Source organism: Bubalus kerabau, chromosome 10 (assembly GCF_029407905.1).
Source record: "Bubalus kerabau isolate K-KA32 ecotype Philippines breed swamp buffalo chromosome 10, PCC_UOA_SB_1v2, whole genome shotgun sequence".
Lineage (NCBI taxonomy): Eukaryota > Metazoa > Chordata > Mammalia > Artiodactyla > Bovidae > Bubalus > Bubalus kerabau.
The window spans coordinates 19,379,248-19,406,660 of NC_073633.1; the positions used below are offsets into that span (position 1 = coordinate 19,379,248).

The 27,413-nt window shown below is 42.8% G+C and overlaps 1 long non-coding RNA gene across 2 annotated transcripts; it reads right to left on the reverse strand.

The window, feature by feature from the left end:
* Positions 1-1,104: 1,104 nt before the first annotated feature.
* LOC129620956 (uncharacterized) lies at positions 1,105-24,638 on the reverse strand. 2 transcript variants are annotated; one of them, XR_008698951.1, is made up of 3 exons: positions 24,363-24,638; positions 10,066-10,186; positions 1,105-3,598 (listed from the first exon to the last, which is right to left on the reverse strand). It is a non-coding gene; the product is annotated as an uncharacterized LOC129620956 (long non-coding RNA). The 2 variants fall into 2 exon arrangements; XR_008698950.1 differs by lacking the exon at positions 24,363-24,638 and adding an exon at positions 13,365-13,712.
* Between the last annotated feature and the right edge of the window lie 2,775 nt (positions 24,639-27,413).

A 27,413-nucleotide genomic window follows, 5' to 3' on the forward strand; every position in this document is an offset into this window, starting at 1 on the left:
GGTGGATGCAGATTCCCATTCTGGCTTTGTCACTCTCTTGGACTCTCTGGCTTCATAAAAGCTACTTCCCTTCTCTTCCATTCAAACATGTACTAACTCCTGAGCAGTTCCTCATCTTCAAGACTGGATGACCAATACCCCAGGAAGGCTTAAGTGGGGATGAAAGGGAGCAGGACTCTTATGGTCCTCCCCGCCCCCACCCCCCCCACCCCCCCACACCATATCTTATGCCTGCCTTTGATCTGTGGAAAACTGTAGTCTAAAATGAGTTTAATCACAGAAGTGAGAAATGCTGAAACAAAGGAAAACAGTCAAAAGAGACCAGATAATGTACTCATTAAGCATAGTCAAGGACCTTTAATTTCTCCTACAGGGCTATAGATAATATTTGGAGCCATATTCTGTGAGCCATCTTATAGATACTAAAACACCAGGTAGAGAAGTTAACTACGTGATGACCAGACTGAACCCAGGACATGAGCTGCCGCAATTCCGAGAATTGACCACAAAGAAATGGTAACAAATGGACCCTGGCACTGAAGATTAATTGTACCTAAAACAATCAAGATGACACTGGTCAGACCACTGATGACCAGTTTGAAGATGACTGTCAGAGATGACTTTGCTGTTTCTGCATGTAGCCCCCCGCTCCTCAGTCAGTCAGTTCAGTCACTCAGTCATGTCCAACTGTTTGTGACCCCATGAACTGCAGCAGGCCAGGCTTCCCTGTCCATCAAAAACTCCTGTAGCTTGCTCAAACTCATGTCCGTCTCATCCTCTGTCGTCCCCTTCTCCTGCCTTTGGTCTTTCCCAGCATCAGGGTCTTTTCCAGTGAGTCAGTTCTTTGCATCAGGTGGCTAAAGTAATGGAGCTTCAGCTTCAGCATCAGTCCTTCCAATGAATATTCAGGACTGATCTTCTTTAGGATTGACTGGTTGGATCCCCCTGCAGTCCAAGGGACTCTCAAGAATCTTCTCCAACACCACAGTTCAAAAGCATCAGTTCTTCAGTGCTCAGCTTTCTTTATGGTCCAACTCTCACATCCATACACGACCAGTGGAAAAACCATAGCCTTGGCTACACGGACCTTTGTCGGCAAAAGTGCAGGGTCCCTCCTCACTCTGTCTATAAAAGCTCTGACTTCCTGCTTATGGTGGGGGCTGGGGGGAGTTGGCCTTTGGATGAATGTCCTGTCCCCTCCCCGCCCCATTTGCCGGCATCTGAAATAAAGAAACTTTCCTTTCCACCAACCTGGCCTGTTTATTGGCTTCTGACTGGCAAGAAACCAGACCCCACACACATACCTTTCAGTAATAGGGGGACTGGTAAGTGGGGGGCTGGAGATGGGGAAGATACTGAATACTGTGAGGTTGGAGACTTGGAGGAGGTGGTGTCAGACAAGGCTTCTGGAGGAGAGCTTAGGGAGCTGAACTCCATTTGCTGAGGTGGAGCACAGCCAATTTAATGAGGACTTGTGGTTGCTGAAAAAAACCACAACCTAAAAGTTGAGAATTATGTTTTATTTGGGGACATTACTGAGAGCTGTAGACCAGGATACAACCTCTCAGAGAGCTCTGAGGAATTGTTCCAAAGAGATAAGGGTAAAGCCAGGATGTTCTGTTAGTTGCTAAGTTGTGTCCAACTCTTTGCAACCCCATGGACTGCAGCAATCCATAAGTTTGCTCCAATTCATGTCCAGTGAGTTGGTAATGCTATCTAGCCATCTTATCTTCTGCTGCCCCCTTCTCCTTTTGCCTTCAATCATTCCCAGCATCAGGGTCTTTTCCAATGAGTCAGCTTTTCACATCAGGTGGCCAAAGTATTGGAGCTTCAGCTTCAGCACCAGTCCTTACAATAAATATTCAGGGTTGATTTCCTTTAGGACTGACTGGTTTGGTCTTCTTGCTGTCCAGGGGAGTCTCAACAGTCTTCTGCAGCACCACAATTCAAAAGCATCAATTTTTCAGTGCTCAGCCTTCTTTAGGGTCCAGCTGATCTTGGCGAGACAGCAGTGAGTGTGGTGTGAAGTGAGATCTTAATTCTCCGCCCAGGAATTGAACATGAGTGGCCTGGATGAGAACCAGGAATCCTAGCCACCAGACCAGCAAGGGCTAGAGCCTAGAAGCTACTTTTCCCTGGATCTTTGCCCCCAGTGAAAAAATGCATTATCACAGAGGCAAGAACTGTAAATGCAGATACAAAGTTTATTATTAGAGGTATAGCATAACAGCAAGTGGGAGAGCACACAGAGAAATGGTTTGTTTTGTTTGAAGACAGGCAGAGACGCACACCCAGAGAGAAAGGGTGTGGGTGTCCTCCCTCGTGAGGAGGAATGCAGTAAAGAGGTTATATAGCTCAGTTCTGGGTCTTTGTTTCCATTCAGGCCAATTATGTGATTTCTTTTTCCTCACCTGACCTACCCTTAATCCTTTACTGAAACAGGGTTTTGCTCCTCTTTGTCCTTGCCATGACTATTGCCTTCAGGTGCTTACAAGAGAGAAACACTGGCTTATTTACCCTGTTTATGCTGTTATTTGCGTTTCAGAGGGCAAACAGAAGTCTGATTGAAAATGTCTTAACTGGAGCCCACCCATCTCTTGTCTCAGAAAATGCTAACAGTTCTAAGTACCCAGCCTGAAGTCTACTTCTTGGTGTCCCATGAAATGCAAACAGGAGGCCAGCTGTAAATATCTAACCTGGAGCCTATCTATCTCCTACATCACAACTCTCACATCCATACATGACTTCTAGAAAAACCATAGTTTTGACTATACAGAGTTTTGTCAACCAAGTTATGTCTCTGCTTTTTAGAATGCTGTCTAGATTTGTCATAGCTTTTCCCAAAGGCAAGCATCACTGCTGCAGTGATTTGGGAGCCCAGGAAAATAAAATCTGCCACCGTTTCCATTCTTTCCCCATCTGTTTGCCATGAAATGATGGGACCAGATGCCATGATCTTAGTTTTCTAAATGTTGAGTTTTAAAGCCAGCTTTTTCACTCTCCTCTTTCACCCTCATCAAGAGGCTCTTTAGTTCCTCTTCATTTTCTGCCATTAGGAGCCAGGATACATAGGAGTTTTTGCTGCAAAAAAATGTAGTCAAACATCAGAAGATAACTGCTAGTCACAAAAAACAGATATTTCAAGTTAATGATTTTAGTGTGTGGGAAGATGCAAGAGTCTGGGCTCATTGACCTTTGATATGCATCTTAATTATCTAGGGCCAGTATCTTGTTTCTCTCCGTCCTGAATGCCCCTCAGGGTGCACATGGAGGGCAGCTGCAGTGGCTGATGGCTTGATGGTGGGCAAGAATTTTTTTTGTTGTTCACTTGGTGAAGGAAAATACAGCAGGTTCTAAGCAGGTTCTAAGTTTATTGCAGGTTCTAAGCAAGGGAGTGGGAGACAAGCCTCAGATTTACTTCACCTTAGTCTCTGAGTTAGGGTTTTTAAAGAGGAAGAATGAAGAGGCTGGGATTAATCATTGTCTTGCGACATTCGTTAATTGTTTCAGGAGCCAAAATATCTCCGATTATGATTCTTCAACCAGATGGTCCCATAGTTGTGGAGAGGGGGAGGGACGTCTGTTAGTTCAACTTGCCCTGGAGAAACAACATGAGCTTGTATGTTAATGATGATATCTCTAATAGCAACTTTAGTACATTAACAATGTTATCAACAGCAATTTCAATCATCTGACTTTGGCTTACTAGTGTTCAGTTAGCACAGGACAGCGGTCAGAGATGATGAGAAAGGGAATTAATTCTGGACAGAGATATTAATCATGAACTCGGTTTAGAGGGACTTGGTTTCAGGTGGACATCTAGTTGTGACTTGGAACTTCTGAACGAACAATGAAGTCCAAACAGAAGTCTACCAAACACATAAGGGAAGCGTGTTCCAGGCAGAGGGAAGAGCCCACCAGGAGGCCTGGCATTCAGAGAGACCCTAATGTTTGGACTAACAGAAAGTAGTTTAGTGAAAACAGCAGAGGGCAGGGAGGAAGAGCAAGAGGAGCTGACCTGGGAAAGGCAACAGAATTGAGGAGGAGAGCCTTTATCCTGGGAACAATGGGCAGCAGTTCAAAGCTATGAGGCAGGGGAGCACCATCATATTTGTGTTTTAGACCTCCGAGCATGCAGGGCAGATGGATACGAGGAGGCAGGACTAGAGACCAGGAGGTGGAGCATGTGGGGCACAGTTGTTCTAGTGAGGGTCCTGGACTGGTTACATAGTGGAAGGAGAAAATTGATAACGTCAAGAGTTGTGTGGGAGGGAACTTCCCTGGTTGTCCAGCAGCTAAGACTCTGTGCCCTCAATGCAGGGGGCTGGGGTTCAAGCCCTGGTCAGGGAACTAGATCCCCATGCTGCAACTCAAGACCTAGCACGCTACAGTGAAGACTGAAGATCCTGCAACTAATGCCTGCTGCAGACACACACACACAGAGTTGTGTGGGAGGGACCACAGCCGTGACTTGGATGTCAGGGGTGAGGGGAGAAGAGCTCAGGCAGTGGCCAGGTTCTGCAGCGGGGTGGATGGTGGAGGTGCCCCTCGGGAAGTGGGTTAGAGCAGGTTTAGGCTAAATGAGAACTGATCCTTGGACACGTTAAACTTGAGGTTGGTTAGGAAGGCTGATGGACCCGTGGATCTGAAACTTAGGTCAGACCTGGGAGCTGGGCAGACGGACTTGTGAGTCACAGGAATACAGATGACAGTTAGAGCCTTAGAGGCTGCTTGGGGAGACAGTTTCCCTGTGAGAAAAGAGAGCAGAGGGCAAAGCCTGAGAAGAGACAACAAGGGCCTACTGTACAGCACAGGGAACATATTAACCATAGTAGAAAATAGAAAAGAGTACAGAATATAAAAGAATAACCATCTTGTAAAAAATCATAATGGAAAAGAATATGAAAAAGAATATATGTATATGTATACACACACACACACGAGAAATTCCCAATGGCTTAGCAATAAAGAATCCATCTGCAATGCATGAGGCACAAGAGACACAGGTTCAATCCCTGGGTCGGGAAGATCCCCTAGAAAAGGAGATAGCAACCCACTCCAGTATTCTTGCCTGGAAAATTCCATGGACAAAGGAGCCTGGCAGGCCTACAGTTTAACATGGTGGCAAAGAGTCGGACACGACTGAACATGCTTGCAGATACACACACACACACACACACACACATATATATACGTAACTGAATCACTTTGCTGTACACCAGAAACTAACACAACATTGTAAATCATCATATACTTCAATTAAAAAAAAAAAGTTGGAGAATAATTTACAAGGCAGACTTCCTGGATTTCAATCCTGGTATCGTCACTAACTAGCTATGACCCTTGGGTAAACTGCTCAATCTCTCTCAGCCTCAGTTTGCTCATCTGTAACGAGCCTGTTGCATCCACTGCATGGATGATTCAATGAAATAAGGCACATGAAGCGCTTGACATAGAGCCTGGAACTGGTGGGTCTGTTATGTACAACAGTCTGTCTTTGGACCTGAGGTGTGCCTCCATGATGGATCTTCTTCTGTCCTATTTTCTTTTCTGTCTCTTCTCTTAAGAGACTTTTGTTGGGTTTATTCCTTATCCTTTTGATCAGAGCCCAAATATCCCATCTTGGCAATGGCTGGCACGTGCATCTGGGCCACTTCCCATCAACTTCAACTCCATCCTGGGCTCCAGCAGCCCACAGGCCACACCCCAACACCCACCCCAGCCTCACTAAAGGGCACACTTGCTTTATAGCTCCCTTTCTCTCATTTCCTCCTCACCATGGCATCAACAAGCAGAGGATGTCCTTGCTTTGCACCAGGGAAAGCCAGTATATCTGAGGTCAGCCAACAACAACACTCAGACTGGATCCTAGATTTAATTTTGAGTTTGATCTTCCATCTACAGATTGTTCTATGCCTACACGAGAGAAGAAGGATTGAGGCTTCCCACTCTGACCCCAATCTTATTCTCTGCTGCCTTTGTGAGCCTGCTGGGCTCCGAAGGAAGGGACATACAGTGCCCTGTGATGTAATTATCATTTAATAATACCCAGAGGTGGGCGGCCAGTCATCAGAGGATGAGGTTGTGCAGTGGGGGCCTCTCTGGATCACTTAATCCTCCAATCCCTTAAATACCAACAAATCTGCCTCCTGGCTGGGGCCGACAGCTGCCCCTAAGTGGAGGGGAGTCCAAGCTGGCAGAGAGGCCAGGACTTTCTGAATGAACATAATGAACACTCCCTAGTCTGGTGGGATTATCAGCCCCCTCCCGCTTTCCTGTCCCATCAGGACTCTTTGAAAACACCATCTGCATTAGCTCTCAAATTGCATGGAAACTGGGGGAGCAGGGCTGGGGCGGGGGATAGAGCAAAGCTGGCTCCAGTTCTTGGGCACTGAGGGGCACACATTTCCAGGGATCTTGCTTGCAACTCTCTGGAGCTATGGTTCCTGCCCACCGAGGGGCAAATGGTCTCAGCTGCAATTTCAGTGAACAGCATTAAGGAATTTTGCAGCTGGGGCGGTCCTTTGGAATGGTCCTGTGGTTTCAACTTTTATTTTAGCAAATGTTTTCACTCTTTTCCAACAAGAGCTGTATGAGCTCCTTCTAATTTTTATTTATTTTTATTTTGGGGCTGTGCTGCGCAGCATATGGGATCTCAGTTCCCCCAACCAGTGATAGGACCTGTGCCCCCTGCACTGAGAGCACAAAGTCTTAATCACCAGTCCACCAGCGAAGTCCCATGAGCTCCTTGTTAATGCCTCACCTAAGACCCTCTGGGCCACACCTGTCTTCCCGGTCTTGCCACTTGTTTCACTCTAGCACAAGCCAATGGCAACCCCCACCGCGCCCCCAAACTTCTGGCCTCAGAGTACAGGAGTGTCAGACACTCCATGGGGTGAACCTTTGCCCAGTAAGGGGCAGGGTTGGCTGGTGAATTTCTTTCTCTTCCTCTTTCTGAGTGGACTATCCTAAGCCTCACAGTTTCTTTGAAGAAGGTCCCACAAGATTGAGCATCAGGGGAGATGTGTGGGGGCCAGCCAAGCCCTCCGCCCTCTCCCACGTCTCTTTCTCACCCAGCTTTTCCCTCAGGTCTGCTTCTTCAGCATCGTATTCCCCCATAAAGTGTTGGCACATACACTTCTGCCTCAAGATCTGCTTCTTTGGAAACCGGAGATAACACTTGAGAAGGATGTTCAGTGTATAAAACAGAAGTGAGGCCACTCTCAGTGAAGAGAAACAGGGCCCCAGGTGTCATCTGTTTTTCTTCCCCCTGCCAGCTCCAAGGCAATGATCAAGGCTCCCTCACAAGGCTCCCCAAAGCCTTTGATCTCATTCATTTCTGCCATCCTGCTACTGAGGACACGAAGCCTGAAGTTGCACAGAGAGTTAGAAGCAAAGATGGGACTAGACTCTAGGTTTCTCACTCCAAATCTGGTGAGACAGATCCTCATCTTTCTATCAAGATTACATAAGGACTTCTGAAAATATTTCTTTTCCCAAAACATCTTCCCACACTACTCTGCCTCCCCCGAAGGCTTCCCCCACTCAGTTTTATTGAGAAATAACTGACATACATCACTGCATACGTTCAGGCACACAGCATGATGGCTTGATTTAAGCATATTATGAAATATGATTACAACAGGTTCAGCTAATATTCATCATCTCTCAGGAAGACGTTGAAGTCCCCTGTTAGACTGTAGCCACCACCTGGGAGGCATGACACACGGAGTTTGAAACTCAGAAGCTGGGACACAGGAGGGCAGACAGAGAGGAAATGGGGCAGGGAAGGCGCAGTGATGCTGGGGGAAAGGCAGTCGGGAAAGGCCTGATTCAGGGTCATCTGCTGTGGGAAACAGGGGTTACAGCAAAGGACAGACTCCTGGGGAAGAGGGACCGCAGGAGATGGAGACTGGCTTTCTCTACCAGCTGGTGTCACCTGTCGGACACGCTCCCCCAGGCAGAAGTCATCCTCAAGGAAGCTTGAAGGGTGACCACACTGGGGGAAGAGACAGAAGGAGGTTGTTACCTCCAATTATTTTCATTAAAATTTTTTTAATATAATTGCTTTATAATTTTGTGTTAGTTTCTGCTGTACAGTGAAGTGAATCAGCTATATGTACATATATATCCCCCGCCTCTTTGACCTCTCTCCCACCCCCTCATTGGATCCCTGTAGATCATCACAGGTCACTGAGCTGGGCTTCCTGTGCTTTATAGCAGATTCCGAGTTACCTATTTTACACATGGGAATGTATGTATGTCCATCCTAATCTCCCACTTCGTCCCACTCTCTCCTTCCCTCACTGTGTCCACATGTCCTCCCTATGTCTGCATCTCTATCCCTGCCCTGCAAATAGTTTCACCTGTACCATTTTTCTAGATTCCACATATATGTGTTAATAATACAATATCTGTTTTTCTCTTTCTGACTGACTTCACTCTGTATGACTAACTCTATGGGCTTCCCAGGTGGCTCAGTGGTAAAGAATCCGCAGGTTCAATTCCTGGGTTGGGAAGATCCCCTGGGGTGGAAATGGCTACCCATTCCAGTATTTTTGCCTGGAGAATCCCACTGACTGAAGAGCTGGGTGGGCTACAGTCCATGGGGGCGAGACTGCACGCATGTGACGGACGCTAGGGCCATCTCATTAAGATTCGTATAGCTGTGACCGCTAGAAACACCTGGGGCCAGGTCAAAGGCGAAAAGCGATTCTATATTACAGGGGCATGGGCATCTTAAGGAATCTAGGTGCCAGGGTGCATCTGGGCCTTGGGGAACAGATGAGACCAGGACCTGGACTCAGAGAATCCCAGAAGCCACCTCCCTCCAACTCTGCTTCTGTTCCATCCTTCTCTCTCTCTGAAACTGGCTCTCCCTGTGTCCTAGGGAGCATCAGCATCAAATGGCCTCAGCCAGCAACTTCCAAGTTCACCTTGCTTCCATCCAGGAGGCAAGCAGAGTCAGCCTGGACTCTTCTGGGCCCAATGCTGAGCTCTCGTGCAGGTTCTGGTTGGACCAGCTTGAGGCAGGTGCCTCCCCTGGGCCCATCAGTGAGGGTAGATGCTCTAGAGTCACAGCTGCTCCCTCTCTGGCCAGGCAGGCCAGGGAAGAAGCGGGTGGTTCATTACCTTGGGCTTCAACAAAAGCCCTAAAATAACAGAGTCTGTGCTCCTCCATGCCTTAATGAAAGAGAGCGTTCTTTTCTACATTTGTTGTAAACTCAAACCTTGTCTGGAAGTCTGCCTCCCCGTTGGAGCCCAGAGCTGAATTATTCTCAGCCTCCCCACTGCCGCACACCCCCCGACCCCGCATCTGCCACTGAAAGCTGGGAGAAGCTCAGAGTGGGTACCCCCACTGAGAGGGTTCCAGGACCTGCCACTGTCCACATCCTGGCTCTTATGTGAACATTAGTAAAGTTTACTTAAGTTTCATCTTAGACTTATTTTATAAAACAGGTCAGTGGGCTCAAAAATCTTCCTTCAAAAGAATTTCTAAGGACATGCTCCTGAGCCTATGGTGGAAAAGGCTGATGTGAGCTTCTAAAACCAGAATTTATGTGGTGCTTCCTGCTTTGGGAGTCCATGGGTTCAATGCCAGAAAGGAACTCAGGTCCTTTTCTTTCACTGTTATCAACTACTGATAACATCTATTGTACAACTGGTATGGGCTAGGCCCTGGTGCCTCACTTCTACCATCACCAACCCCGACAAGCAGTGATCATCTTTATGTCACCTCAGTTTTGTATTTTCTTAAATTTCACATAGATGAAACCAACTAGCTTTTTCTATCCGGATTTTTCCACTTAGTATGATGCTTTTGAGATTCAGTATTTTGGTACATTTCAAGAGTTCAGTCCTTTTTATTACAACGTAGAATGCTATTGTCTGGAGGTACCATGGTTTGTTAATCCATTTGAGGGGCATTTGAGTTGTTTCCACTTTGGGGCTACTGTGATACAGCTGCTAAGAACATTCACATACAAGTCTTTGTGTGGACCGATATCTTATTTCTCTTAGGTAAACACCTAGGAATGGGATTGCTGGCTCCAATGGTAATTGTACCTTTAGCTTTATAAGAAACAGCAGAGTCTTCCCTGGCAGTCCAGCATTGGCTTAGCCTTCCAGTGCAGGGGGTGTGGGTTCAATCCCTGGTCAGGGGGCTAGGATCCCACATGCCTCGCAGCTAGGAAACCAAGACATAAAACAGAAGCAATACTGTAGCAAATTCAATAAAGACTTTGAAAATATTCCACATTAAAAACAAAAATCTTAAAAAGAAAAACTGCAAACTGGAAACAGAAATACCATTTCAAATGATCTTTAATCTTAAAAAACTTCAGATGCTTAGCTTAGCACGTATGCACCCTCAGTCGCTAAGTCATGTTCTACTCTTTTTGAATCCATGGACTGTAACCCTGCAGGCTCTGTCCATGGAATTCTCCAGGCAAGAATACTAGAAAGGATTGCCATTTGCTACTCCAGGGGATCTTCCCGACCCAGAGATCAAACCCGTGTCTCTTGTGCCCCCACACTGACAGGCAGATTCTTCACCACTACACCACCTGGCCACCTGGGAAACCCACTGTGCCTAGCAGTAGGACTCAAAAAAGACCACCTTCTGGACAACAGCAGAGGCAATCATGACAGTATCACCCTGATGACAAATCAAGTTGTACGTTTCACTCCCATGGCCTGGAGTTTGCTCACCCCTGCGATGTGAGAGCGAAGTTCTAAACTGGGCCATTCACCCCCAGCCTATGTCTCATCTTCCCCTGCCTTTCCATCATCTTCCTGTGCGGGGCTCTGGCCTGAGTGCCACATGCTGAGGTAGGTACAGGCCGTCTATCCATAATGTATATATTGTCTGGGAATTAAGTTTCCACCCAAAGCAAAAAGCCCTAGCTGCCTGACTTTAAATTAACTATTCATTAGTTTGGCTACAGTATCCTCCATCAAACAATGGGCAAGTCATAAGGCTGAATAGACCCAGCAGACAAAGCGGGATCCCTTTTCCTAGCTGGATGTCTAACCAGAGCCAATTCTCAGTTACCCAATCAGTCAATAAGCATTTGCTGAACTGTACCGGAATAGTGCACATGGAACTGATATTTCTCGCAACCTTACAGTTCTTGCCCACCCACCCTGGATACTGCCATTACTTTTTGACAGATGATCCAACAGAAACTTGAAGATGTGATGCGAGGTTACCCAGCAGAAGCCAGGATGAATTCCAGGTCTTCCTGCTTTGCCATCCCTTCCCTGGGTAACCCGTAAGGTAGTTGGGTTTGGGGTCGGGGTGGGGAGACGAGGCTAAAATGCTCGAAACAAGACAATCCAATTTTTTCCCCAGGGCATTCCTAAAAAAAATTGACCACTGCATAAAAGTATCTTTTCCCCATAAAACGCAGTTTGAGTTGGGAATTTGTTCCTGATTAAGGCTCTGACATAAATTAAATGATGAAAATGTAAAATGAAAATAAGTAAAGTTATTACAAACAAATCTTTATAATAACTTGTTAGTAAAACCCTGCTCAGTCCTTATGAAACAGGCACAGAGCCATTGTAGACCTTAATTACACAAGGAGCCCTCTTCCACTGCAAATTTTCTTGTGTAACAAGAAAAACTTTATGTCTTTAATATGATTTAAAACTAATATGCTAGAAATGGTGAGCAGTGAACATATAGTTAGAAATGCTTTTATTAATGTTTAGAACAGCACTGGGAGAAAAATGCCAACTGCTTTGCCCTCTTTATAAAAGCTGGACTAACATTTTGTATGGATCTTATTTCTCTTTTGTCAAGTTCTTACTCTCCATGGACAGGGTCCACAGATGGGCATCAGGGGACTTTGCACCACCTGAAATTTATGCAACATGTTTTGAGGATACATATACATTGTGGAGCCTCTAGCTTTCATCAGATCCTCACAAGCCTCTGTGATAGAGCCACAAATTTAAATCACTCATTTCTTAGCGTTTTTTCTATTGTAAGCAGTGGCATTAAAAGTATTCCACTGACTTTAGAACCTTACTGAGTTGGAATCATTCTTTTAAAAAGCAGCCTGGGAACTTCCCTGGTAGTTCAGTGGTTAAGAAACCACCTTCCAATACAGGGGATGTGGGTTCGACCCCTGGGTCGGGAAGATCCTCTGGAGAATGGCATGGCAACCCACTCCTGTATTCTTGCCAGGAAAATCCCATGAACAGAGGACCTTGGCAGGCTACAGTCCATGGGGTTGCAAAGAATCGAACATGACTGAAGTGACTTAACACCCACATGCCACAAGTAGAGAGCCCACGTGCCACAATGAAAGATCCTGCTTGCTGCAACAAAAACCTGAGGCAGTCAAATAAATAAATATTTAAAAATAAAAAGTAGCCTGGATCCTCTTGGTGGTGTGATGGGCTTGATTCCTAGAAGGGCTCCCTCCCTATAAAACAACTGGATCCTGAAAAAACATTTTTTTTTAATGCATTGCTGGGTATGCAGATAGTGAAGGAAATCATTGTTTCCTCACCACTAAAATTAAACAAACAAAAATCATGGACCTGAGACTGGAGGAAGGAGCACTGATTAGAAAGCAAAGATTGGGCAGCCCTAAGGGCAAATGCCCATTTTAGCTGCTTCTGGGAAGCTTGCCCTTGGGCCAGTGGCAACACAAGGGATCTGCCTCAGGATTCCACCTTAGCTTAGTTTAAGGGATCGTCTTTTGTTACTGGCTCCACCTCTATAGATTTCCCTGGTGGCTCAGACGGTAAAGCCTCTGCCTACAAAGCGGGAGACCCGCGTTCGATCCCTGGGTCGGGAAGATGCCCTGGCGAAGGAAATGTCCACTTCACTACTCTTGGGGAAAATCCCATGGACGGAGGAGCGTGGTAGCCCCCAGCTCATGGGGTCGAAAGGAGTCGGACACGACTGAGCGACTTCACTTCCACTTTCCACCTCGGAGATTTCCTCTGCCTCACTGAGGAGAAGCGGAAACTACATTTCCCAGAACCCTCTGCTTCCCAGAATCCTCTGCCCTGTGGGGATCCAATAGAGGCTGCACGTAAGAGGCCATTGATAGAGATTCCGAAGGCAGGTGCGAGGGAGAGGGCACAGTTCTCCAGCGGAGTTGCAGACTCGTGAGCGGACATGAGTTCATGGTAGCTTCAGGATGTGCTTCTTGAGGCTCACCTGCAGCATGCTGCAGCCTGAGAGGGTGAGGGTCGGGGTGGGGGTGAGGGGCGCTTCCCAGAGGCTCTTGAGACTAGGGTGGTTCTTTCCCAGAGGCTCTTGAAATTAGAGTGGCCTTCAGGCAAGCCTGAGAACCACCCTCGTGGGTGCTACAGAGTGAAGTTGCAGTTGAAGGTTCCCTTACCTTTGCTTCCCCAAGGCTTCCAAGGGTTATATAAACCTCTGATTTCCTGTATCCAAAACTGAGATGCTTGGCATGCCAACTATCACTTTATTCTCTCTTGTTCCAAATTCACTTTTCAATACCTGTTCTGTGATCATGGACGAGCCTGATGTTAAGGTTTTCAGTAGATGGCACTGTAAAGTCACTGGAGGAGGAAAGGTTCTCCTGCTGGTACTGGTGCTGTACGTTGGAGGGTAGTATGGATGGGAGCGATTCGGGTGGTGCGCTGCCCACACACACACCCAGAACACACAATCTCTCAGTGACTTCCCAGCTCCTGCTTGGTCTGGTGATCACCTCCCACTGCGCTCAGACAAACAGTGGATTGCAGGCCTCCCTCCTACAGTGGAGCTAAATTCCCTCTGCACACCTGCATGCCTGACCACCTGCGCCCTGGGCACTGCTCACCTGTGCTTCACTGGGTTGCTTCTTGGCTTTCCAGACATTGAGGACAGGCTCTGGCCCAGGCTACCTTTCAAACTTCTCTGCCATACAGTGGTCTGCAACCACATCTTCTCCAGTGCGGTCTGAACCCCAGCTTTGGGAATGGAGCTCCCCTTCATAGTTTGTCCTTCCTTAGGTACTTTCTCTCAGCACTATATATATATATATATTTTAATAATGGTCATATTTTATTTTGCTTATATATTTTTAATATTTTATATATTTATTTGGCTGTGCCAGGTCTTAGTTATGGCACGCAGGATATTTGATTTTCGTTAATGGCATGTGGGATTGTTGCAGCAAAAAGGAAAACAGAGGAATGAGTTTTTCTCTTTCCCTTTCCTGAGAGCAAAGAAGATAAAGAGAACAGTGAGCAGGCCTGAACATTCCCAGTTTTTTTTTTCACTTAACTGCTCCTAACTCTGAATGTCTATAACTAAGTTTGCTTTTCTGCCCTCTAACTCTGCAGGAGCTACAATTCACATTTTTTCCTTTGTTGCTGTTCAGTCGCTCAGTCATGTCTGACTTTGCGACCCCATGGATTGCAGCACGTCAGGCTTCTCTGTCCTTCACCATCTCCTGGAGTTTGTTCAAACTCATGTCCATTGAGTGAGTGATGCCATCCGACCATCTCGTCCTCTGTCGTCCCCTTTTCCTCCTGCCTTCAATCTTTCCCAGCATCAGGGTCTTTTCAAATGAGTCAGTTCTTCACATCAGATAGCCAAAATATTGGAGCTTCAGCTTTAGCATCAGTCCTTCCAATCAATATTCAGGGTTGATTTCCTTTAGGATTGACTGGTTTGATATCTCAAGAGTCTTCCCCAACACTACAGTTTGAAAGCATCAGTTCTTTGACACTCAGACTTCTTTACAGTCCAACTCTTACATCCATACATGACTACTGGAAAAACCATAGCGTTGACTATATGGACCTTTGTCAGAAAAGCAATGTCTCTGCTTTTTAATATAGCGTCTGTGTTTGTCATAGCTTTTCTTCCAACGAGTAAGCGTCTTTTAATTTCATGACTGCAGTCACCGTCGACAGTGGTTTTAGAGCCCAAGAAAATAAAATCTGTCACTGTTTTCCCATCAATCTGCCACGAAGTGATGGAACCAGATGCCATGATCTTAGTTTTTTGAATGTTGAGTTTTAACCAGCTTTTTCACTCTCCTCTTTCACATTCATCAAGAGGCTCTTTAGTTCCTCTTTGCTTTCTGCCATAAGGGTGGTGCCATCTGCATATCTGAGGTTGCTGATATTTTTCCCAGCAATCTTGGTTCCAGCTTGTGCTTTATCCAGCCCAAAAGTTTGCATGATGTACTCTTCACATAAGTTAAATAAGCAGGGTGACAATATACAGCCTTGACATACTCCTTTTCCAATTTTGAACCAGTCTGTTGTTCCATGGTCGATTCTAACCGTTGCTTCTTGACCTAAACACAGGTTTCTCAGGAGGCAGGTAAGGTGTTCTGGTATTCCCAACTCTTTAAGAATTTTTCCTTTGACTCTATGCTAAATACATTCCCTATCTGGTGTTTACCCTTACAACACCCTTCCCCTTGTAGTTACACATCAGAAAGAAGGCCACAGACACGGAACTGCCAGACTCAATTACTGTGTTACTGACACCAGCCTATGACTGTCTTTGAAATAATGCAAGAGGAAGAAATCAAGATGCTATCATCTTTGTTCCTTGTCACTGACTCCTGACAGCCAGCCCTTGCCTTATGTAAGCCCCTAGACTCCTCATGGAGGGGTCAGTTCTTGAGGCCTGAGCCTACGCTGTTCCCCTCTCCACCTGCTGAGAACTAAAGCCACCTTTCTATTTCCTCCAAACTCTCCGTATTTTTTTATTCAGCTTTGGTGGCCAGAGAAGGCCAAAATTTTGGCCAGCAACAGGATCTTTAGTTGTGACATGCCAACTCTTAGTTGCGGTTTATGGGATTTAGTTCCCTGACCAGGGATGGAACCTGGGCTCTGTGCATTGGGAGTGTGGAGTCCTAGCCACTGGACCACCAGGGGAGTCTCTGCATTATAGTTATTTTTATATCTTATAGTTACTCTTTTAGCTTAGCTTAGTAATTCTTGATATTAAACATACTCTGTTTAAATCACTGTGTGGTTTCCACTTTCTGACTGGACAAAGGTGGATACACTCGGAATACATAGAGTGTTTGGCTTCTGTTTTCCCAAGGAGAGCCTGACTGATAGAGGCTAACCATAGCCCTGGGTCTGTAGGCATCTTGGCACCGAGCAGAAGCAGATGCATTCTTCTCTGTGGTTTACTTTCCTGCTTAGGTCCTTAAGACTCACCTATTCATGTAACAGATTTGTTGAGCACCTGTTATGTATCAGTCATTGTTCCAGATGATGGGGATATACTAGTGAACAGAAGAAAAACCCTATGTTATATTTTCACAGAAATATATCATCAAATATAGAAGGAAATATGCTACCATGAATAGAAGACAAAATAGAACACATTTATCAATAGATCTCTATGGTTTTTAGATATTGCAATTTTCAGATAGAAGAAGATATAAATAACTAGAAGGGAAATGTTTAAAGAAATAAAAGATGGGGACTTCCTTGGTGTTCCGGTGGTTAAGAATCCACCTGCCAATGTAGGGGACATGGGTTTGATCCCTGGTTCAGGAAGATTCCACATGCTGCAGGGCAACTAAGCCCACGTACCACCAACTACTGAAGCCTGTGAGCTCGAGAGCCTGTGCTCCACAACAATGAGGAGCTGGCGTACCACAGGTGAGAGCAGCCCCTGCTCACCGCAACTAGAGGGAGCCCACGTGAGCAACAAAGACCCAGCACAGCCAAAAATAGACAATCCCATTGCTTTCCTCATGGGAAAACCTTCTGGCAATTTCTCACACTGTTAAATAGAGCTACTACATAACTTAGATATATAGGTATATAACCAAGAGAAAAGAAAACATATATTCACACAAAAACAAGTATATAAATGTTCATGGCAGCATTATTCATAATACTCCCAAAGTAGTAACAACCCAAATGTCCATCAACTGGTAAATGAATAAACACAATATGGTAGACCCATATAATGGAATATTATTCAGCCACAAGAAGGAACAAAGTAATGATATTTGCTAAAATATGGATGAAAATTGGAAACATTTTGCTAGATAAAAAAAACAGTTATAGAAGGTTTTTTATATATATGTATATATATATAGTATGATTCCATTCATATGAATTGTCTCAAATAGGCAAATCCAAAGAGAAAGAAAATAGATTAGTGATTTTTGGGAGACAAGGGTAGAAGGAAACTGGCAGTTATTGCTAATGAGTATAGAGTTTCTTTTCAGGGTGATAGAATTTTTCAAGAATTCATGGTAATTATTTCACAACTTCTGTGAATGTGAATTGTACACTTTTAAAGGGTGAATCTTACTATTTGCAAATTATATCTCAGTAGAGCTGTTATTTTTTTAAATGAGCAAGGCAAAGAGACTACTGAAAATGACGAGACACATCTGAAAAGAGAGCAAATAGAACTTAACAAATTAGTTGTTGAGATTAAAAACTCAATAGACAGACTAAATAACAGATTATACATAGCTGGACAATGAATTAATGAACTGGAAGATAGATCTGAGAAAATTACCAGAAGGCAGAGCAGTGTTCTCGCCTAGAGAATCCCAGGGACAAGGAAGCCTGGTGGGCTGCCGTCAATGGGGTCGCACAGAGTCGGAAGCGGTTTAGCAGCAGCAGCAGCAGTGCAGAGAGTCAAGGAGATGAGAAATATCAGTGAGAGGTTAAGGGAAGAACAGATGGAATGAGAAGGTCTAAAATATATCCAACCAGAATCCCAGAAGGAGAGAATAGAGAGAATAAAGAAGCAATGTTTGAAAAGCTAATGGCTAAGAATTTCCAGATCTGATAAAAGACATCAACACATGGACAGGAGAAAAAGAATATGCATCCAGCAGGTTAAAAAAAGACACACACATGGACATATTGCAGAGAAACCACAGAGCATTAAAGGCAACAATGTTAAAAGCAGCTAGAAGGAAAAGAAAAACTGCCTACAAAGAAACAACAAATCAGACAGTAACAGTGAATCTAAAAGGCAGAAAGATAACTTCGAAGTACACAGAGAAAATAACTGCTAACCCAGAAAACAGTCAAATAAACTATTTATTTAAGTAAACAGTTAAACAGCAGTTAAAATAACTGCAAAACACTGCTAATGAAAGATGGTGATGACATGTAATGTGTGGGGTTGAAAAGGACAGGCACAAATACTGGCCAATAATAATTTATAGGTGGGGAAGGAGAGGTAAGGCTGGTAAGAGGAGGAAGAGTGCTGGGAGTTCTTCTTGGAAAGGTTCAGGTATTGATCACTTAAGACTTTGTTAAACGTACCTGGTAAAATTTCAAGAGTAATTACTAAAAACAGAGATAGTATAACCGCAACACCAGTAGAGGAGAAAACAGAGTAAGAAAACAAAGTCAGTTTAGGGGGGAAAAAATGGAGAAATTTAGAAAAGGAGAACAAATGAAAAATAAATGTTAAGATGGTAGAAATATTTTCTGTAATGACAAGTACGGCACTCCCCTGGTGGTCCAGTGGTTGGGAATCTGCCTGCTAACTCAGGGGACACAATGTTCCATCCCCGCTCAGAGAAGATTCCACATGCCCCCAAAGCAACTAAGCCTGTGCCCCACAGCTACTGGCCCCCAGCTCTGGAGCCCTTAAGCCGAAACTACTGAAGCCCACGTGCTCTAGAGCCTGCCTGTGCTCCGCAACAAAAGAAGCCACGGAGAAGCCCACCCACTGCAACTAGAGAATAGCCCCTGCTCTCCACAACTAGAGAAAGCCCTCGCACAGCAACGAAGAGCCAGCGCAGCCAATTAAAAAGAAAAAAAAAAGAGTAACCACAAGTATAAAAGGGACAAACAATTAAAAGAGCTCAGATCTAGATTTTTTAAAAATCTAGACACACCTAAAGTTAAAAGACAGAGAAAGGATGAACGGAAAATGATGAACAAAAGCAAAAGCTAATTAAAAGAAAGCTGGTGTGATTAATATTGATATTAGATAAAATAGACTATAAAGCAAAAATGTATTTATCAGTTTAATGATAAAAGGTTTAATCCATCAGGAAAATATAATGGTTCTAAAGTTGTGGGTGCCTACTAAAATGTACAGAACTATGGATAGAAATTGACTAATCCACTAACATAATGGGAGATTTCAATACAGAGCTCTCAATTATTAATGGGTCAAAAAAGATTGGAATAACACAATCAACCAGCTTGATTTAGTGGATATTTATAAATCACTCTACATCCAACAATCAAGGAATAGACATTCTTTTCCAGTGCACATGGAACATTTCCAAAAATTGACTATATAAAAGGCCATAAAGCCGGTCTCAACAAATTTCAAAGAATTTGATTCACATAAATCACATTTTATGACCTATGATCATGGATAGAGCTTATGCAATTAAATTAAAAGTCTTTAACAGAAAGATAAATGACAGCATCCTCTAAGTTTTGAAAATTAGAAAGTACATTTCTATATGATTTATGAGTCAAGTAAGATATAATAGAAATTAAAAGTTGTATAGAAACAACTATATGATACATGATGAAAATTGTAAATATCAAAACTGGTGGGTGTAGCAAAAATGGTAATTACAGGGAAATTTATTGCTTTAGATATGTACTTTAAAAAAGGCTGAAAATTAATGAGCTAGCTTTCACTCTAAGAGGAAAAAAATAAAAAACCCAATAGAATAAACACAAAGAAAGTTTAAGAGTAGATATAAAGATAAGAGCAAAAATTTATGAAATGAAACAAATGGACAATAGAGATGATCAACAAGCCATGGCCAGATAAAATAGGCAAACTTTTGGTAAGATTCATTTCAAAAGAGGGTTGTAAGTAGCATGCATAAACAAGTAGTAATAGGAACAGAGAACTGAAGAAAGCTGCAAATACAGAAGAGATTAAACAGATAAAGTGAGCATACTATAAAGGACATTACATCAGTGAATTTAAAAACTTATTAAAAAGGGAAACATTTCTAGAAAAATACAACTTATCAAAGCTGTTACAAGAAAGCTCGAGTTTCCAACAGTATTAAGGAAATTAAATCAGTTTCAATGTCTTAAAAAAATAATAAACAAACAAAAAAAACAAGCCTTGCCATTTTTCAGGCAATTCCTAGCAGATTTTCACAGAATAAATGATTCTAATTTCACACAAAGAATATCAAATAAAAGCACTGCTCCTCAACTCATATGAGGTTAGTATAACCTTGAGATAAAATCAATCAAGAACTGTATGAAAGAGAAAATTCAGACCAGAATCCCTCACAAACATAGATGGAAATATTATAAACAAACTACTAGCAAATCAAGTCCAACAGCTTATGTTAAGGGCAATTCATCATAACTAAGCTGGATTTATCCCAAGAATATTTGGATCATTTAACATTAAAGCCTATAACTTTAATTCATCACATTAATTGGTTAAAGGAGAAGTTGTATGATTATCTAAATAGATGTAGTAAAGGCAGTCAGTAAAAGTTAACATCCATTCTTGTTAAAAAAAAAAAAAACCTCTTAGAAAAGCAGGAATAAAACAAAATTTCCTAACATTAAAATGTAATCTTTTAAAAAAAAGCCTACAGGAGGGACTTTCCTGACAGTCCAGTGGTTAGGACTCCAAGCTACCACTGCAGGGGACACAGGTTTGATCGCTGGTCAGGGAATTAAGATCCCACATACCACATAATATGGCCAAAAAGCGAAAAAAAAAAAAAAAAGGAAGAAGAAGAAAAAGAAGACAATAGTCATCATTTATAACGGTGAATCATTGAAAGCATCATTCCTTTAAGAGGAGAATGAAACAGAAGTGTCTGCTATCACCTCTTCTGCTCCACAAGGCAGGGGCAAGACAGAAAGGAGAAAGAAGGAAACAACACTGTCATTATTTGCAGCTAACATAATTGTATACGTAGAAAACCCTCAAAGAATCTGTGGATAAATTACTACAATTGATCAGAGAGTTTACCAAACCAAACTTGCTAAATACAATTCACTAAAGTTGCTAAATATAGAAACTGATACACACACACACATATATATTTCCAGATTAAGATCTTAAGCTTAAAATAAGAAAAAGACAAACCAGTTAAAAATGGGCAAGATGTGAATAGGCACTTTATGAAAAAGGAAACATAAGTCACCCATTTAAATTAAAATATGCTTGACCTCACTGACAGCCAGGAAAATACAAGTCAACGCCATGATAAGAACTGATTTTCCAGGCTTCCCTGATAGCTCAGTGGTGAAGAGCCCGCCTGCCAATGCAGAAGACGTGTGTTTGATCCCTGACCTGGGAAGATCCCACAGGCCACAGAGCAACTAAGCCTGTGGGCCACATGACTGAGCCTGTTCTCTAGAACCCGGGAGCTACAACTAGTGAAGCCATGTGTCCTAGATCCTGTGCCCTACAACAAGAGAAGCCCAACCATGACTAGAGAGTAGCCCCCACTCGTTGCAACTAAAGGAAAGTCTGTGCAGCAACAAAGATCCAGCACAGCCGATAACTCCATTGCCAACAATTAAGAAATTTAGTAACACCAAGTACTGGTGAAGATGAAAATCAGTGGAACCTTTTATATACAACAAATGGAGTGTAAATTGGTACAACTCTGAAAAACACTTTGGTTATATGTTATTTGTAAAACTGAACTAGATATATTACAAAGAAATTCTTAAATATGCATAACAATATTTATTGCTGTATTGTTAAGATGGCAAAACATTGGAGGCTACGAAATGTCCATTGACAGGAGAATGGGTAAATGGATAAATAAATAGCTGTCTCTTCCCACAGTGAATCAACTCCAGCTATACACGTAACATGGTCAAGCAAATGTATTAAAAAGGCAAGTTGCAGAAAACTACATAAAATCATGATGCCACTTTTATAAAGCTCAAATGAGCAAATTAGACAATATTTCATTTAGAGATGCATAGAGAAATGATAAAACAACCTTTTTAAGAAACCAAGAAAATGGTCAACATAAAATTCAAGCCGGTATTATCTCTGGTGAGGCAGGATAAGATAGGAAAAAGGCATACAGATGGATGGATGCGTTATAGCTAATGTTCTAGTTCTTAAGTTGGATGGTGCATTTCCAGGTGTTTATTTTCTGTTGCACTTATTATTTTGATATATCATTGTATCAAATACTTTGTATTAAATATTTGTAACATGGCCTGTAGTTTCCTATTCTTACCACTATGTGGCAGGCTAGTCTGCCAGTAAACTTTTGTAACTTCTGAATGGGAAAGTGAAAGTGTTTGTCACTCAGTGGTGTCCTGACTCTTTGCGGGTCTCCTGCATTGCAGGGAAATTCTTTACCTGAATGGGAAAGGCTAGTGAAAATAAAACCCTACTTAATGACACAGTTTTCGCAGCACGCAATTTCCTCTATAGAAACACATGCAAAATGTCAAACGGGGTTTTTTGTTCTGAGTGTTCACATGCACAACCAGAGCAGCTCAGGCGCACATTACTTTGACCTGGAGCTTGCAGCTATGTGGCCAGGTTTTGTTTTTCCTTCCTTTTTGCCTGTGTAGCCATTTTTGCAAACTTAAAAGTGTACCTTCTTAAATGTTAATTTTTATTTCTCAGAACTTTCCAATATTTCTCAAGGTGTTCATTTCTGAATTAACAAATGGAGCATAAGGTTGGTTATTTGGCTTCCCTCTTGGCAATGGGGCTTCCCTGGTGGCTGAGTGGTAAGGAATCTGCTTGCTAATATAGGAGATGCAATTCAATCCCTGGGTTAGGAAGAACCTCTGGAGAAGAAAATGGCAACACTCCACTATTCTTGCCTGGGCAATCCCATGGACAGAGGAGCCTGGTGGGCTACAGTCCATGGGGTCGCAAAAGAAAAACGACAACCTGGTAACTGACACATCTAACTTCCCCTTCTAATATTTATTGAATAGGAGTTGTTTTGTAGCATTAGCATTAGAACCACTGTTTTAATGAACGTCTGGGTGACACTGTTATATACAGGAATATTTTAAAATCAGTAACAGTGTTAAAATAGAGACTCAATATTCATGACACTCATCAAAATCACTCACAGGAATTCTGCTGTCAAATTCCACCAGTCACAGGAAGTGATTGACAAAAGTTGGCAGGTATTTGTTTTAGCAGCCAATGTTATGCCACCCAGAGGCAACTACACAGCCTTCAGCCACCCACTTCCTTTTTCATGCTCTAGACCTGCCCCTTGCACTCTATCAGCCACCAGCCACATGTGGCAATTGAGGTTTTGTAACGAGATGTGCCCTAAGTATAAAATATATACTGAATTTTGAGGACTTAATATGAAAAAAAAAAATCAGTAATTTTAATAATGATTACTTGTTGAGATGATAATACTTTTTGATGCCAAAAGCTCAGCTTCTCTGTACACTGGTGCCAAATCAAATCTTGTAGACAGTTTCGGGTGAAGCAGAAAAGGATAACTCTATTGCTTTGCCAGGCAAAGGGGGGACACAGTAGGCTAAAGCCCTCAAACCATGTGTCCTCACTTGGGGAAGACAGTGAGAAGTTTTATATCAATTGTTTGTATGTATTCGTTGATTGAAAACTAGGACCTTGTCCAAAGGGCTCTCTTGACTGTTTCTCCTCGTCTCGCATCCCTTCTCTTCCCTAAATAACAGCTGCTTGAATCTGACTGGAACTCAGGGGAGGTCATGGAGGCTGAATGAAGGCTATTTCCTAAAATCAAAGAAATGGGGGACACAAAGTGCTGTGCCCAGGAGACACACAGAGCCCTGCTCAGTATTATTTTGGATGTTAGGGAAAATAAAATATATTATTAAAATTACTCTCATCTGTTTCTTTTTACCTTTTTTATTGGACACTAGAACATTTAAAATTACACAATGCGGCTCGCATGTGCGGCTCACGTTTTATTTCGATTGGACAACACTGCTCCAAACGTTACAAAACTTGTGCTCCCTACTTACTAGGGCCAGCTTCATGGGTGTGTGGCCAGTGCACTGGAATAGGGGCGTCCCATGTTGGGAAGTGCCTTGCATTTCTCTTAATGCTCTGCTGTCATTGCCTTGATAACCTTAATTGTACCTCACTGCTGTCACTTCAGTCGTTTCTGACCCTTTGTGACCCTGTAGCCTGCCAGCTCTCGGTCCTTGGGATTCTCTAGACAAGAATACTGGACTGGGTTGCCATGCCCTCCTCTAACTGTATCTTAGAATTTACATTTCAGAAGGAAGTCTTCTAGAACAATGGAGCCTGCGCCAGGGGCTAGAAGCCCTGGTTCCTGCGCCATCCTGCCTTCCGCGGCCTCCGTGTCTCTGGCCCTGCTGCCCCTTCCGACCGCGGCTGGGTCCTGGGCGCGCGGTGAGACGGGGCGCGGCTCTAACTGTGGCCATCCCTTCCCCTGCCTGGCTGCTCAGGGTCACCCACTTACCCGGGTCCAGGGGCGAGAGCTGGACCGATGCGAAGGTCTCCATACCGTTGGGAGTCGCTTTTCTGCCCCGGTGTGGGCGGCGGGCCCTGGGGAAGGAGAGACACCTGGCCTGAAGTCGCTAGACTTCGCCCGGCGAGGGCGCGGCGCCGCGGTCAGCAGCTGGCAGGAGCTGGACCCAGCAGCCGGGCACCGGCCTTCTTCGCTGCCTGCCTGCGGGAGGGATGCGCCCTGCGGGGCCGTCCTGGAGAGAGTGTCCGCTGGCCCCTGGAGCGCCTCGTACTCTGGCTCTGAGCTTGGGGGTGGATTGGGAGGGCTCCTTTCCTCTTTATAATCTTCCTCTGTCTCTCTAGCGTTTGCCTCTTCTGGACAGTTCAAGACACCCCCGGGGCAAATCATAACTCACACATTGTGTGATTTCTGTACTGTGTAATTCCGTGTGTGAATACTATGATATTTGTATTTAAAACTGGCATTTTAAATATAGAATGGCATTTACATCTACTTTTAAACTGGCATTTAAAAGTAGAAAGGTGAAAGGTAAAACCCATGTTAATAATTATAATTTTAAATTTTAATTTACTTTATATTTTTAAAGTAAAAACTTCAATTGTGGCAAAATACTCAACACAGAATTTACCATCTTAATCATTTTAATCAGCTCAGTAGCTTCAAGAATGTACATTGCCGTGCAACCAACACATCCATATTGCAGTGTGTGTCAGAAATTTGCTTCCTTGTTAAGACTAAATAATATTCCATTGTATGTGTATACCAAATTTTATTTATCCACTCATCCAGCAATAGGCATTTGGGTTGCTTCCACTTTTTGCTGTTGTAAATAATGTTGCTATTAATTTTTCTGCCTAAGTATCTTTTTACCTTTGTTTTCGCTAAAATAAACAAGACTGCTTTTGTTTATTTAGACTCGGTACATACATCACTTTGCATGCTTGTGAGTGCATTTGTAGGATAAGTTCCTGAAAGTAAAATCGTTGTATCAAAGGAAATGTGCCTTTTATGATTTGTTAAATATTGTCAAATTGCTGTCCACAGATGTTGAACCATTTTTCACAGCCTCACCAACTCGGTATGTTTTCTGAATTTTTGATCTTTCACAATGTGCTAGATTGAAAATATTTCCATTAATAAGAATGAACAGAAACATGTGAAATATGTTTAAACCCATGAGTTTGTAGTAATACAATAAACTTCCCCTGAAACCCAAAATGTTTACTTTTGGAGGATGCTAGGGAAACAATTCATTATTTTGAAACCAACAAATGAAAACAAAAAGAAAGAATGAAGAATGACCTGCCTTGTCTATGTAAACTGTATGCCAGGATAGCTAACTAGTTAACAAGAGGAAGTGTCTGTTTATAAAAAGTATTCTCATGCAAGCACTAAGGAAATGATAAAAGTAGGCAACAATCATCAATTGTTGCAGAGATGGAGATAAATGAGAAAGAGACGACTAGATATCCATCTATGCTTTATAACAAGAGACCACCATGCTGCCTCTCAACTGTTCTTGCCTAAACATTCAAAGCTGAATCTGATCAGGTCATCAGATCTAATTGCCAACAAGTTACAGAAAATACAGGGATAGGAAGAATATGTTAGCATATCAAGGAGATGCAACCGGCAAAATTCAGACTGTAGGAAACTCTACAGAAACAGTGATAATTTCTTCAATGGATAAATTAAACAAAGAAAAAGGAAAAAAGGAGGGGAGGGATAGGAAATCTCTAAATTAAATTTAAGGTAGATAGCAACAAAATGCAACATATGGGTCCTATTCAGATACTGTTTCAAACAAAAAAAAAGTGCTATCATTTACGAGGCAGTTGGGAATGTGAACCCTGATTGGATATTTAATGATGTTAAGGAAATAATTGTTGATTTTAAGATATTATGCTATGATGTTATTTTAGAATATGATATTTTAGATATTTTAGATATTAGATAATATGGGACAATTTTTTAAGATTTATGGTATTATGGTTAGGTAAAAGAAGTCTTATATTTTAAAGCCATATACTAAAATAATTGTTGATGAAATGATAACAATGTCTGAGATTTGGTTCAAGATAATACAATGGGAATGTGTGTGGGATGGGGTATGGATGAACCATGATTGATTATGAGCTTACGATCGCTGAATGATTCATATTCTACAATTCTCTCTTTTATGTTTGAAATTTTCCAAATAAAAAAGTTCATTAAAAAAAAAGTCAATGGGGTTGCAAAGTGTCGGACACAACTGATCGACTGAACTGAACTGAATCAGAAACAATGAGTACAAATAGCTCTTTTTTTGAATTTTGATGTAAAAAGTCAACAACTATAAGGGTCAACAGAAGGGTATTACCAAAAAAAAACCCCTTCTTAATTATTCAATTCTTACATATATGGAAAAGTGTACAGCACAAGGACTCCTCACTAAGTAAATCCCCCCGTGTATTAAAAAAGGTATTTGAGTGGGGTTGTTTTTTTTTTTTTTTTTTGGTAAACATATAGAAAACAAATGAATCCTACATCTAGGAGTTTAAAACTTAGCCCCCACCCACAGTGAACTCACAGTATGGAAAGGACAGACAGCAAAAACAGGCAAAAATAGGCCTCCACTTCAATGAGAACGGGGATTTCAGTTAAGAAGCTGGTCTTATCAAGTAGGGTTTCCCTTGTGGCTCAGTTGATAAAGAATCCCCCTGCAATGCGGGAGACCTGGGTTCTATCCCTGGGTTGGGAAGATTCCCTGGAGAAGGGAAAGGCTACCCACTCCAGTATTCTGGCCTGGAGAATTCTGTGGACTGTATGATCCATGGGATTGCAAAGAGTTGGACTCGATTTATCAAGAACTGAGACTACCCATGTCAACATGGCTCAACTGCTCCAGGAAATTCTTTTTTATTTTTATTTTTATACTTAAATCTTTATTTTACTGATGAGGAAACTGAGGTTCCAGAAATGATGGAAAGAATGCCAATGCCGGGAGTGATCGATCGATCAGGGATTAAAAGCCAAGCTTTTCTGATTCCAAAGCCCAAGATT